The sequence below is a fragment of the Pleurodeles waltl genome, chromosome 1_1 (assembly GCF_031143425.1).
Source record: "Pleurodeles waltl isolate 20211129_DDA chromosome 1_1, aPleWal1.hap1.20221129, whole genome shotgun sequence".
Classification (NCBI taxonomy): Eukaryota; Metazoa; Chordata; class Amphibia; order Caudata; family Salamandridae; genus Pleurodeles; species Pleurodeles waltl.
In genome coordinates this window covers 611,786,417-611,800,409 of record NC_090436.1, presented here as the reverse complement: position 1 = coordinate 611,800,409, position 13,993 = coordinate 611,786,417, and positions in this window count along the sequence as shown.

The window sequence follows — 13,993 nt, the reverse complement described above, 5'->3', positions numbered from 1 at the left end:
AAAAAACACCTCTGTTTTCTGTAAAAAAATGGGATGTGTCCACATTGTGTTTTGGGGCATTTCCTGTCAGGGCCGCTAGGCCTACCCACACAAGTGAGGTATCATTTTTATCGTGAGACTTGGGGGAACGCTGGGTGGAAGGAAATTTGTGGCTCCTCTCAGATTCAAGAACTTTCTGTCACCGAAATGTGAGGAAAACGTATTTCTTTAGCCACATTTTCAGGTTTGCAAAGGATTCTGGGTAACAGAACCTGGTCAGAGCCCCACAAGTCACCCCATCTTGGATTCCCCTAGGTCTCTAGTTTTAAATAATACACAGGTTTGGTAGGTTACTATAGGTGCCGGCTGAGCTAGAGGCCAAAATCTACAGGTAGGCACTTTGCAAAAAACACCTTTGTTTTCTGTCAAAAAATGTGATGTGTCCACATTGTCTTTCGGGGCATTTCCTGTCGCGGGCGCTAGGCCTATCCACACAAGTGAGGTATCATTTTTATCGGGAGACTTGGGGGAACGCTGGGTGGAAGGGAAGTTGTGGCTCCTCTCAGATTCCAGAAATTTCTGTCACCGAAATGTGAGGAAAACGTGTTTTTTTAGCCACATTTTGAGGTTTGCAAAGGATTCTGGGTAACAGAACCTGGTCAGAGCCCCACAAGTCACCCATCTTGGATTCCCCTAGGTCTCTAGTTTTCAAAAATGCACAGGATTGATAGGTTTCCCTAGGTGCCGGCTGAGCTAGAGGCCAAAATCTACAGGTAGGCACTTTGCAAAAAACACCTCTGTTTTCTGTAAAAAAAAATGGGATGTGTCCCCGTTGTGTTTTGGGGCATTTACTGTTGCGGGCGCTAGGCCTACCCACACAAGTGAGGTATCATTTTTATCGGGAGACTTGGGGGAACGCTGGGTGGAAGGGAAGTTGTTGCTCCTCTCAGATTCCAGAAATTTCTGTCACCGAAATGTGAGGAAAACGTGTTTTTTTAGCCACATTTTGAGGTTTGCAAAGGATTCTGGGTAACAGAACCTGGTCAGAGCCCCACAAGTCACCCCATCTTGGATTCCCCTAGGTCTCTAGTTTTCAAAAATGCACAGGATTGGTAGGTTTCCCTAGGTGCCGGCTCAACTAGAGGCCAAAATCTACAGGTAGGCACTTTGCAAAAAACAGCTCTGTTTTCTGTAAAAAAAAATGGGATGTGTCCACGCTGTGTTTTGGGGCATTTCCTGTCGCGGGCGCTGGGCCTACCCACACAAGTGAGGTACCATTTTTATCGGGAGACTTGGGGGAACAATGGGTGGAAGGAAATATGTGGCTCCTCTCAGATTCCAGAAATTTCTGTCACCGAAATGTGAGGAAAACGTGTTTTTTTAGCCAAATTTTGAGGTTTGCAAAGGATTCTGGGTAACAGAACCTGGTCAGAGCCCCACAAGTCACCCCATCTTGGATTCCTGTAGGTCTCTAGTTAAAAAAATGCACAGGATTGGTAGGTTTCCCTAGGTGCCGGCTGAGCTAGAGGCCAAAATCTACAGGTAGGCACTTTGCAAAAAACACCTCTGTTTTCTGTAAAAAATGTGGTGGCCACGTTGTGTTTTGGGGCATTTCCTGTTGCGGGCACTAGGCCTACCCACACAAGTGAGGTATCATTTTAATCGGGAGACTTGGGGGAACGCTGGGTGGAAGGAAATTTGTGGCTCCTCTCAGATTCCAGAACTTTCTGTCACCGAAATATGAGGAAAACGTATTTCTTTATCCACATTTTGAGGTTTGCAAAGGATTCTGGGTAACAGAACCTGGTCAGAGCCCCACAAGTCACCCCATCTTGGATTCCCCTAGGTCTCTAGTTTTCAAAAATACACAGGTTTGGTAGGTTACTATAGGTGCCGGCTGAGCTAGAGGCCAAAATCTACAGGTAGGCACTTTGCAAAAAACACCTTTGTTTTCTGTCAAAAAATGTGATGTGTCCACATTGTCTTTCGGGGCATTTCCTGTCGCGGGCGCTAGGCCTACCCACACAAGTGAGGTATCATTTTTATCGGGAGACTTGGGGGAACGCTGGGTGGAAGGGAAGTTGTGGCTCCTCTCAGATTCCAGAACTTTCTGTCACCGAAATGTGAGGAAAATGTGTTTTTTTAGCCAAATCTTGAGGTTTGCAAAGGATTCTGGGTAACAGAAGCTGGTCAGAGCCCCACAAGTCACCCCATCTTCGATTCCCCTAGGTCTCTAGTTTTCAAAAGTGCACAGGTTTGGTAGGTTTCTATAGGTGCCGGCTGAGCTAGAGGCCAAAATCTACAGGTAGGCACTTTGCAAAAAAAAAAATCTGTTTTCTGACAAAAAATGCGATGTGTCCACATTGTGTTTCGGGGCATTTCCTGTCGCGGGCGCTAGGCCTACCCACACAAGTGAGGTATCATTTTTATCAGGAGACTTGGGGGAACGCTGGGTGGAAGGGAAGTTGTGGCTCCTCTCAGATTCCAGAAATTTCTGTCACCGAAATGTGAGGAAAACGTGTTTTTTTAGCCACATTTTGAGGTTTGCAAAGGATTCTGGGTAACAGAACCTGGTCAGAGCCCCACAAGTCACCCCATCTTGGATTCCCCTAGGTCTCTAGTTTTCAAAAATGCACAGGATTGGTAGGTTTCCCTAGGTGCCGGCTGAGCTAGAGGCCAAAATCTACAGGTAGGCACTTTGCAAAAAACACCTCTGTTTTCTGTAAAAAAATGGGATGTGTCCCCGTTGTGTTTTGGGGCATTTACTGTTGCGGGCGCTAGGCCTACCCACACAAGTGAGGTACCATTTTCATCGGGAGACTCGGGGGAACGCTGGGTGGAAGGAAATATGTGGCTCCTCTCAGATTCCAGAACTTTCTGTCACCGAAATGTGAGGAAAATGTGTTTTTTTAGCCACATTTTGAGGTTTGCAAAGGATTCTGGGTAACAGTACCTGGTCAGAGCTCCACAAGTCACCCCATCTTGGATTCCCCTAGGTCTCTAGTTTTAAAAAATGCACAGGTTTGGTTGGTTTCACAGGCTGAGCTAGAGGCCCAAATCTACAGGTAGGCACTTTGCAAAAAACACCTCTGTTTTCTGTCCAAAAATGTGGTGTCACCGTTGTGTTGTGGGGCATTTCCTGTTGCGGGCGCTAGGCCTACCCACACAAGTGAGGTATCATTTTAATCGGGAGACTTGGGGGAACGCTGGGTGGAAGGAAATTTGTGGCTCCTCTCAGATTCCAGAACTTTCTGTCACCGAAATATGAGGAAAACATGTTTTTTTAGCCACATTTTAAGGTTTGCAAAGGATTCTGGGTAACAGAACCTGGTCAGAGCCCCACAAGTCACCCCATCTTGGATTCCTGTAGGTCTCTAGTTAAAAAAATGCACAGGATTGGTAGGTTTCCCTAGGTGCCGGCTGAGCTAGAGGCCAAAATCTACAGGTAGGCACTTTGCAAAAAACACCTTTGTTTTCTGTCAAAAAATGAGATGTGTCCACATTGTCTTTCGGGGCATTTCCTGTCGCGGGCGCTAGGCCTACCCACTCAAGTGAGGTATCATTTTTATCGGGAGACTTGGGGGAACGCTGGGTGGAAGGAAATTTGTGGCTCCTCTCAGATTCTAGAACTTTCTGTCACCGAAATGTGAGGAAAACGTGTTTTTTTAGCCATATTTTGAGGTTTGCAAAGGATTCTCGGTAACAGAACCTGGTCAGACCCCACAAGTCACCCCATCCTGGATTCCCCTAGTCTCTAGTTTTCAAAAATGCACAGGTTTGGTAGGTTTCTCTAGGTGCCGGCTGAGCTACAGGCCAAAATCTACAGGTAGGCACTTTGCAAAAAACACCTCTGTTTTCTGTAAAAAAATGGGATGTGTCCACGTTGTGTTTTGGGCCATTTCCTTTCGTGGGCGCTAGGCCTACCCACACAAGTGAGGTATAATTTTTATCGGGAGACTTGGGGGAACGCTGGGTGGAAGGAAATTTCTGGCTTCTCTCAGATTCCAGAACTTTCTGTCACCAAAATATGAGGAAAATGTGTTTTTTAGCCAAGTTTTGAGGTTTGCAAAGGATTCTGGGTAACAGAACCTGGTCAGAGCCCCACAAGTCACCCCATCTTGGATTCCCCTAGGTCTCTAGTTGTAAAAAATGCACTGGTTTGGTAGGTTTCACAGGCTGAGCTAGAGGCCAAAATCTACAGGTAGGCACTTTGCAAAAAACACCTCTGTTTTCTGTCAAAAAATGTGGTGTCCACGTTGTGTTTTGGGGCATTTCCTGTTGCAGGCGCTAGGCCTACCCACACAAGTGAGGAATCATTTTTATCGGGAGACTTGGGGGAACGCTGGGTGGAAGGAAATTTGTGGCTCCTCTCAGATTCCAGAACTTTCTGTCACCGAAATGTGAGGAAAACGTGTTTTTTTAGCCAAATTTTGAGGTTTGCAAAGGATTCTGGGTAACAGAACCTGGTCAGAGCCCCACAAGTCACCCCATCTTGGATTCCCCTAGGTCTCTAGTTTTCAAAAATGCACAGGATTGGTAGGTTTCCCTAGGTGCCGGCTGAGCTCGAGGCCAAAATCTACAGGTAGGCACTTTGCAAAAAAACCTCTGTTTTCTGTAAAAAAATGTGATGTGTACACATTGTGTTTTGGGGCATTTCCTGTCAGGGGCGCTAGGCCTACCCACACAAGTGAGGTATCATTTTTATCGGGAGACTTGGGGGAAAGCTGGGTGGAAGGAAATTTGTGGCTCCTCTCAGATTCCAGAACTTTCTGTCACCGAAATGTGAGGAAAATGTGTTTTTTAGCCAAGTTTTGAGGTTTGCAAAGGATTCTGGGTAACAGAACCTGGTCAGAGCCCCACAAGTCACCCCATCTTGGATTCCCCTAGGTCTCTAGTTTTCAAAAATGCACAGGTTTGGTAGGTTTCTCTAGGTGCCGGCTGAGCTTGAGGCCAAAATCTACAGGTAGGCACTTTGCAAAAAACACCTCTGTTTTCTGTAAAAAAATGGGATGTGTCCACGTTGTGTTTTGGGCCATTTCCTTTCGTGGGCGCTAGGCCTACCCACACAAGTGAGGTATCATTTTTATCGGGAGACTTGGGGGAACGCTGGGTGGAAGGAAATTTCTGGGTTCTCTCAGATTCCAGAACTTTCTGTCACCGAAATATGAGGAAAATGTGTTTTTTAGCCAAGTTTTGAGGTTTGCAAAGGATTCTGGGTAACAGAACCTGGTCAGAGCCCCACAAGTCACCCCATCTTGGATTCCCCTAGGTCTCTAGTTGTAAAAAATGCACAGGTTTGATAGGTTTCACAGGCTGAGCTAGAGGCCAAAATCTACAGGTAGGCACTTTGCAAAAAACACCTCTGTTTTCTGTCAAAAAATGTGGTGTCCACGTTGTGTTTTGGGGCATTTCCTGTTGCGGGCGCTAGGCCTACCCACACAAGTGAGGTATCATTTTAATCGGGAGACTTGGGGGAACACTGGGTGGAAGGAAATTTGTGGCTCCTCTCAGATTCCAGAACTTTCTGTCACCGAAATATGAGGAAAACATGTTTTTTTAGCCACATTTTGAGGTTTGCAAAGGATTCTGGGTAACAGTACCTGGTCAGAGCCCCACAAGTCACCCCATCTTGGATTCCCATAGGTCTCTAGTTGTAAAAAATGCACAGGTTTGGTAGGTTTCCCTAGGTGCCTGCTGAGCTAGAGGCCAAAATCTACAGGTAGGAACTTTGCAAAAAACACCTCTGTTTTCTGTCAAAAAATGTGATGTGTCCATGTTGTGTTTTGGGGCATTTCCTGTCGCAGGCGCTAGGCCTACCCACAGAAGTGAGGTATCATTTTTATCGGGAGACTTGGGGGAACGCTGGGTGGAAGGAAATTTGTGTCTCCTCTCAGATTCCAGAACTTTCTGTCACCAAAATGTGAGGAAAACGTTTTTTTTTAGCCAAATTTTGAGGTGTGCAAAGGATTCTGGGTAACAGAACCTGGTCAGAGCCCCACAAGTCACCCCATCTTGGATTCCCCTAGGTCTCTAGTTTTCAGAAATGCACAGGATTGGTAGGTTTCCCTAGGTGCCGGCTGAGCTAGAGGCCAAAATCTACAGGTAGGCACTTTGCAAAAAACACCTCTGTTTTCTGTAAAAAAATGGGATGTGTCCACATTGTGTTTTGGGGCATTTCCTGTCAGGGCCGCTAGGCCTACCCACACAAGTGAGGTATCATTTTTATCGGGAGACTTGGGGGAACGCTGGGGGAAGGAAATTTGTGGCTCCTCTCAGATTCCAGAACTTTCTGTCACCGAAATGTGAGGAAAACGTGTTTTTTTAGCCAAATTTTGAGGTTTGCAAAGGATTCTGGGTAACAGAACCTGGTCAGAGCCCCACAAGTCACCGCATCTTGGATTCCCCTAGGTCTCTAGTTTTCAAAAATGCACAGGATTGGCAGGTTTCCCTAGGTGCCGGCTGAGCTAGAGGCCAAAATCTACAGGTGGGCACTTTGCAAAAAACACCTCTGTTTTCTGTAAAAAAAATGGGATGTGTCCCCGTAGTGTTTTGGGGCATTTATTGTCGAGGGCGCTAGGCCTACCCACACAAGTGAGGTATCATTTTTATTGGGAGACTTGGGGTAACGCTGGGTGGAAGAAAATTTGTGGCTCCTCTCAGATTCCAGAATTTTCTGTCACCGAAATGTGAGCAAAACGTGTTTTTTTTTGCCAAATTTTGAGGTTTGCAAAGGATTCTGGTTAACAGAAACTGGTCAGAGCCCCACAAGTCACCGCATCTTGGATTCCCCTAGGTCTCTAGTTTTAAAAAATGCACAGGATTGGTAGGTTTCCCTATTTGCCGGCTGAGCTAGAGGCCAAAATCTACAGGTGGGCACTTTGCAAAAAACACCTCTGTTTTCTGTAAAAAAATGGGATGTGTCCCCGTTGTGTTTTGGGGCATTTACTGATGCGGGCGCTAGGCCTACCCACACAAGTGAGGTATCATTTTTATCGTGAGACTTGGGGGAACGCTGGGTGGAAGGAAATTTGTGGCTCCTCTCAGATTCAAGAACTTTCTGTCACCGAAATGTGAGGAAAACGTATTTCTTTAGCCACATTTTGAGGTTTGCAAAGGATTCTGGGTAACAGAACCTGGTCAGAGCCCCACAAGTCACCCCATCTTGGATTCCCCTAGGTCTCTAGTTTTAAATAATACACAGGTTTGGTAGGTTACTATAGGTGCCGGCTGAGCTAGAGGCCAAAATCTACAGGTAGGCACTTTGCAAAAAACACCTTTGTTTTCTGTCAAAAAATGTGATGTGTCCACATTGTCTTTCGGGGCATTTCCTGTCGCGGGCACTAGGCCTATCCACACAAGTGAGGTATCATTTTTATCGGGAGACTTGGGGGAACGCTGGGTGGAAGGGAAGTTGTGGCTCCTCTCAGATTCCAGAAATTTCTGTCACCGAAATGTGAGGAAAACGTGTTTTTTTAGCCACATTTTGAGGTTTGCAAAGGATTCTGGGTAACAGAACCTGGTCAGAGCCCCACAAGTCACCCATCTTGGATTCCCCTAGGTCTCTAGTTTTCAAAAATGCACAGGATTGATAGGTTTCCCTAGGTGCCGGCTGAGCTAGAGGCCAAAATCTACAGGTAGGCACTTTGCAAAAAACACCTCTGTTTTCTGTAAAAAAAAATGGGATGTGTCCCCGTTGTGTTTTGGGGCATTCACTGTTGCGGGCGCTAGGCCTACCCACACAAGTGAGGTATCATTTTTATCGGGAGACTTGGGGGAACGCTGGGTGGAAGGGAAGTTGTGGCTCCCCTCAAATTCCAGAAATTTCTGTCACCGAAATGTGAGGAAAACGTGTTTTTTTAGCCACATTTTGAGGTTTGCAAAGGATTCTGCGTAACAGAACCTGGTCAGAGCCCCACAAGTCACCCCATCTTGGATTCCCCTAGGTCTCTAGTTTTCAAAAATGCACAGGATTGGTAGGTTTCCCTAGGTGCCGGCTCAGCTAGAGGCCAAAATCTACAGGTAGGCACTTTGCAAAAAACAGCTCTGTTTTCTGTAAAAAAAAATGGGATGTGTCCACGCTGTGTTTTGGGGCATTTCCTGTCGCGGGCGCTGGGCCTACCCACACAAGTGAGGTACCATTTTTATCGGGAGACTTGGGGGAACAATGGGTGGAAGGAAATATGTGGCTCCTCTCAGATTCCAGAAATTTCTGTCACCGAAATGTGAGCAAAACGTGTTTTTTTTTGCCAAATTTTGAGGTTTGCAAAGGATTCTGGTTAACAGAAACTGGTCAGAGCCCCACAAGTCACCGCATCTTGGATTCCCCTAGGTCTCTAGTTTTCAAAAATGCACAGGATTGGTAGGTTTCCCTATTTGCCGGCTGAGCTAGAGGCCAAAATCTACAGGTGGGCACTTTGCAAAAAACACCTCTGTTTTCTGTAAAAAAATGGGATGTGTCCCCGTTGTGTTTTGGGGCATTTACTGATGCGGGCGCTAGGCCTACCCACACAAGTGAGGTATCATTTTTATCGTGAGACTTGGGGGAACGCTGGGTGGAAGGAAATTTGTGGCTCCTCTCAGATTCAAGAACTTTCTGTCACCGAAATGTGAGGAAAACGTATTTCTTTAGCCACATTTTGAGGTTTGCAAAGGATTCTGGGTAACAGAACCTGGTCAGAGCCCCACAAGTCACCCCATCTTGGATTCCCCTAGGTCTCTAGTTTTAAATAATACACAGGTTTGGTAGGTTACTATAGGTGCCGGCTGAGCTAGAGGCCAAAATCTACAGGTAGGCACTTTGCAAAAAACACCTTTGTTTTCTGTCAAAAAATGTGATGTGTCCACATTGTCTTTCGGGGCATTTCCTGTCGCGGGCACTAGGCCTATCCACACAAGTGAGGTATCATTTTTATCGGGAGACTTGGGGGAACGCTGGGTGGAAGGGAAGTTGTGGCTCCTCTCAGATTCCAGAAATTTCTGTCACCGAAATGTGAGGAAAACGTGTTTTTTTAGCCACATTTTGAGGTTTGCAAAGGATTCTGGGTAACAGAACCTGGTCAGAGCCCCACAAGTCACCCATCTTGGATTCCCCTAGGTCTCTAGTTTTCAAAAATGCACAGGATTGATAGGTTTCCCTAGGTGCCGGCTGAGCTAGAGGCCAAAATCTACAGGTAGGCACTTTGCAAAAAACACCTCTGTTTTCTGTAAAAAAAAATGGGATGTGTCCCCGTTGTGTTTTGGGGCATTCACTGTTGCGGGCGCTAGGCCTACCCACACAAGTGAGGTATCATTTTTATCGGGAGACTTGGGGGAACGCTGGGTGGAAGGGAAGTTGTGGCTCCCCTCAAATTCCAGAAATTTCTGTCACCGAAATGTGAGGAAAACGTGTTTTTTTAGCCACATTTTGAGGTTTGCAAAGGATTCTGCGTAACAGAACCTGGTCAGAGCCCCACAAGTCACCCCATCTTGGATTCCCCTAGGTCTCTAGTTTTCAAAAATGCACAGGATTGGTAGGTTTCCCTAGGTGCCGGCTCAGCTAGAGGCCAAAATCTACAGGTAGGCACTTTGCAAAAAACAGCTCTGTTTTCTGTAAAAAAAAATGGGATGTGTCCACGCTGTGTTTTGGGGCATTTCCTGTCGCGGGCGCTGGGCCTACCCACACAAGTGAGGTACCATTTTTATCGGGAGACTTGGGGGAACAATGGGTGGAAGGAAATATGTGGCTCCTCTCAGATTCCAGAAATTTCTGTCACCGAAATGTGAGGAAAACGTGTTTTTTTAGCCAAATTTTGAGGTTTGCAAAGGATTCTGGGTAACAGAACCTGGTCAGAGCCCCACAAGTCACCCCATCTTGGATTCCTGTAGGTCTCTAGTTAAAAAAATGCACAGGATTGGTAGGTTTCCCTAGGTGCCGGCTGAGCTAGAGGCCAAAATCTACAGGTAGGCACTTTGCAAAAAACACCTCTGTTTTCTGTAAAAAATGTGGTGTCCACGTTGTGTTTTGGGGCATTTCCTGTTGCGGGCACTAGGCCTACCCACACAAGTGAGGTATCATTTTAATCGGGAGACTTGGGGGAACGCTGGGTGGAAGGAAATTTGTGGCTCCTCTCAGATTCCAGAACTTTCTGTCACCGAAATATGAGGAAAACGTATTTCTTTATCCACATTTTGAGGTTTGCAAAGGATTCTGGGTAACAGAACCTGGTCAGAGCCCCACAAGTCACCCCATCTTGGATTCCCCTAGGTCTCTAGTTTTCAAAAATACACAGGTTTGGTAGGTTACTATAGGTGCCGGCTGAGCTAGAGGCCAAAATCTACAGGTAGGCACTTTGCAAAAAACACCTTTGTTTTCTGTCAAAAAATGTGATGTGTCCACATTGTCTTTCGGGGCATTTCCTGTCGCGGGCGCTAGGCCTACCCACACAAGTGAGGTATCATTTTTATCGGGAGACTTGGGGGAACGCTGGGTGGAAGGGAAGTTGTGGCTCCTCTCAGATTCCAGAACTTTCTGTCACCGAAATGTGAGGAAAATGTGTTTTTTTAGCCAAATCTTGAGGTTTGCAAAGGATTCTGGGTAACAGAACCTGGTCAGAGCCCCACAAGTCACCCCATCTTCGATTCCCCTAGGTCTCTAGTTTTCAAAAGTGCACAGGTTTGGTAGGTTTCTATAGGTGCCGGCTGAGCTAGAGGCCAAAATCTACAGGTAGGCACTTTGCAAAAAAAAAATCTGTTTTCTGACAAAAAATGCGATGTGTCCACATTGTGTTTCGGGGCATTTCCTGTCGCGGGCGCTAGGCCTACCCACACAAGTGAGGTATCATTTTTATCAGGAGACTTGGGGGAACGCTGGGTGGAAGGGAAGTTGTGGCTCCTCTCAGATTCCAGAAATTTCTGTCACCGAAATGTGAGGAAAACGTGTTTTTTTAGCAACATTTTGAGGTTTGCAAAGGATTCTGGGTAACAGAACCTGGTCAGAGCCCCACAAGTCACCCCATCTTGGATTCCTGTAGGTCTCTAGTTAAAAAAATGCACAGGATTGGTAGGTTTCCCTAGGTGCCGGCTGAGCTAGAGGCCAAAATCTACAGGTAGGCACTTTGCAAAAAACACCTCTGTTTTCTGTAAAAAATGTAGTGTCCACGTTGTGTTTTGGGGCATTTCCTGTTGCGGGCACTAGGCCTACCCACACAAGTGAGGTATCATTTTAATCGGGAGACTTGGGGGAACGCTTGGTGGAAGGAAATTTGTGGCTCCTCTCAGATTCCAGAACTTTCTGTCACCGAAATATGAGGAAAACGTATTTCTTTATCCACATTTTGAGGTTTGCAAAGGATTCTGGGTAACAGAACCTGGTCAGAGCCCCACAAGTCACCCCATCTTGGATTCCCCTAGGTCTCTAGTTTTCAAAAATACACAGGTTTGGTAGGTTACTATAGGTGCCGGCTGAGCTAGAGGCCAAAATCTACAGGTAGGCACTTTGCAAAAAACACCTTTGTTTTCTGTCAAAAAATGTGATGTGTCCACATTGTCTTTCGGGGCATTTCCTGTCGCGGGCGCTAGGCCTACCCACACAAGTGAGGTATCAATTTTATCGGGAGACTTGGGGGAACGCTGGGTGGAAGGGAAGTTGTGGCTCCTCTCAGATTCCAGAACTTTCTGTCACCGAAATGTGAGGAAAATGTGTTTTTTTAGCCAAATCTTGAGGTTTGCAAAGGATTCTGGGTAACAGAACCTGGTCAGAGCCCCACAAGTCACCCCATCTTCGATTCCCCTAGGTCTCTAGTTTTCAAAAGTGCACAGGTTTGGTAGGTTTCTGTAGGTGCCGGCTTAGCTAGAGGCCAAAATCTACAGGTAGGCACTTTGCAAAAAAAAAATCTGTTTTCTGACAAAAAATGCGATGTGTCCACATTGTGTTTCGGGGCATTTCCTGTCGCGGGCGCTAGGCCTACCCACACAAGTGAGGTATCATTTTTATCAGGAGACTTGGGAGAACGCTGGGTGGAAGGGAAGTTGTGGCTCCTCTCAGATTCCAGAAATTTCTGTCACCGAAATGTGAGGAAAACGTGTTTTTTTAGCCACATTTTGAGGTTTGCAAAGGATTCTGGGTAACAGAACCTGGTCAGAGCCCCACAAGTCACCCCATCTTGGATTCCCCTAGGTCTCTAGTTTTCAAAAATGCACAGGATTGGTAGGTTTCCCTAGGTGCCGGCTGAGCTAGAGGCCAAAATCTACAGGTAGGCACTTTGCAAAAAACACCTCTGTTTTCTGTAAAAAAATGGGATGTGTCCCCGTTGTGTTTTGGGGCATTTACTGTTGCGGGCGCTAGGCCTACCCACACAAGTGAGGTACCATTTTCATCGGGAGACTCGGGGGAACGCTGGGTGGAAGGAAATATGTGGCTCCTCTCAGATTCCAGAACTTTCTGTCACCGAAATGTGAGGAAAATGTGTTTTTTTAGCCACATTTTGAGGTTTGCAAAGGATTCTGGGTAACAGTACCTGGTCAGAGCTCCACAAGTCACCCCATCTTGGATTCCCCTAGGTCTCTAGTTTAAAAAAATGCACAGGTTTGGTTGGTTTCACAGGCTGAGCTAGAGGCCCAAATCTACAGGTAGACACTTTGCAAAAAACACCTCTGTTTTCTGTCAAAAAATGTGGTGTCACCGTTGTGTTGTGGGGCATTTCCTGTTGCGGGCGCTAGGCCTACCCACACAAGTGAGGTATCATTTTAATCGGGAGACTTGGGGGAACGCTGGGTGGAAGGAAATTTGTGGCTCCTCTCAGATTCCAGAACTTTCTGTCACCGAAATATGAGGAAAACATGTTTTTTTAGCCACATTTTGAGGTTTGCAAAGGATTCTGGGTAACAGAACCTGGTCAGAGCCCCACAAGTCACCCCATCTTGGATTCCTGTAGGTCTCTAGTTAAAAAAATGCACAGGATTGGTAGGTTTCCCTAGGTGCTGGCTGAGCTAGAGGGCAAAATCTACAGGTAGGCACTTTGCAAAAAACACCTTTGTTTTCTGTCAAAAAATGAGATGTGTCCACATTGTCTTTCGGGGCATTTCCTGTCGCGGGCGCTAGGCCTACCCACTCAAGTGAGGTATCATTTTTATCGGGAGACTTGGGGGAACGCTGGGTGGAAGGAAATTTGTGGCTCCTCTCAGATTCTAGAACTTTCTGTCACCGAAATGTGAGGAAAACGTGTTTTTTTAGCCAAATTTTGAGGTTTGTAAAGGATTCTCGGTAACAGAACCTGGTCAGACCCCACAAGTCACCCCATCCTGGATTCCCCTAGTCTCTAGTTTTCAAAAATGCACAGGTTTGGTAGGTTTCTCTAGGTGCCGGCTGAGCTACAGGCCAAAATCTACAGGTAGGCACTTTGCAAAAAACACCTCTGTTTTCTGTAAAAAAATGGGATGTGTCCACGTTGTGTTTTGGGCCATTTCCTTTCGTGGGCGCTAGGCCTACCCACACAAGTGAGGTATAATTTTTATCGGGAGACTTGGGGGAACGCTGGGTGGAAGGAAATTTCTGGCTTCTCTCAGATTCCAGAACTTTCTGTCACCGAAATATGAGGAAAATGTGTTTTTTAGCCAAGTTTTGAGGTTTGCAAAGGATTCTGGGTAACAGAACCTGGTCAGAGCCCCACAAGTCACCCCATCTTGGATTCCCCTAGGTCTCTAGTTGTAAAAAATGCACAGGTTTGGTAGGTTTCACAGGCTGAGCTAGAGGCCAAAATCTACAGGTAGGCACTTTGCAAAAAACACCTCTGTTTTCTGTCAAAAAATGTGGTGTCCACGTTGTGTTTTGGGGCATTTCCTGTTGCAGGCGCTAGGCCTACCCACACAAGTGAGGTATCATTTTAATCGGGAGACTTGGGGGAACACTGGGTGGAAGGAAATTTGTGGCTCCTCCGAGATTCCAGAACTTTCTGTCACCGAAATATGAGGAAAACATGTTTTTTTAGCCACATTTTGAGGTTTGCAAAGGATTCTGGGTAACAGTACCTGGTCAGAG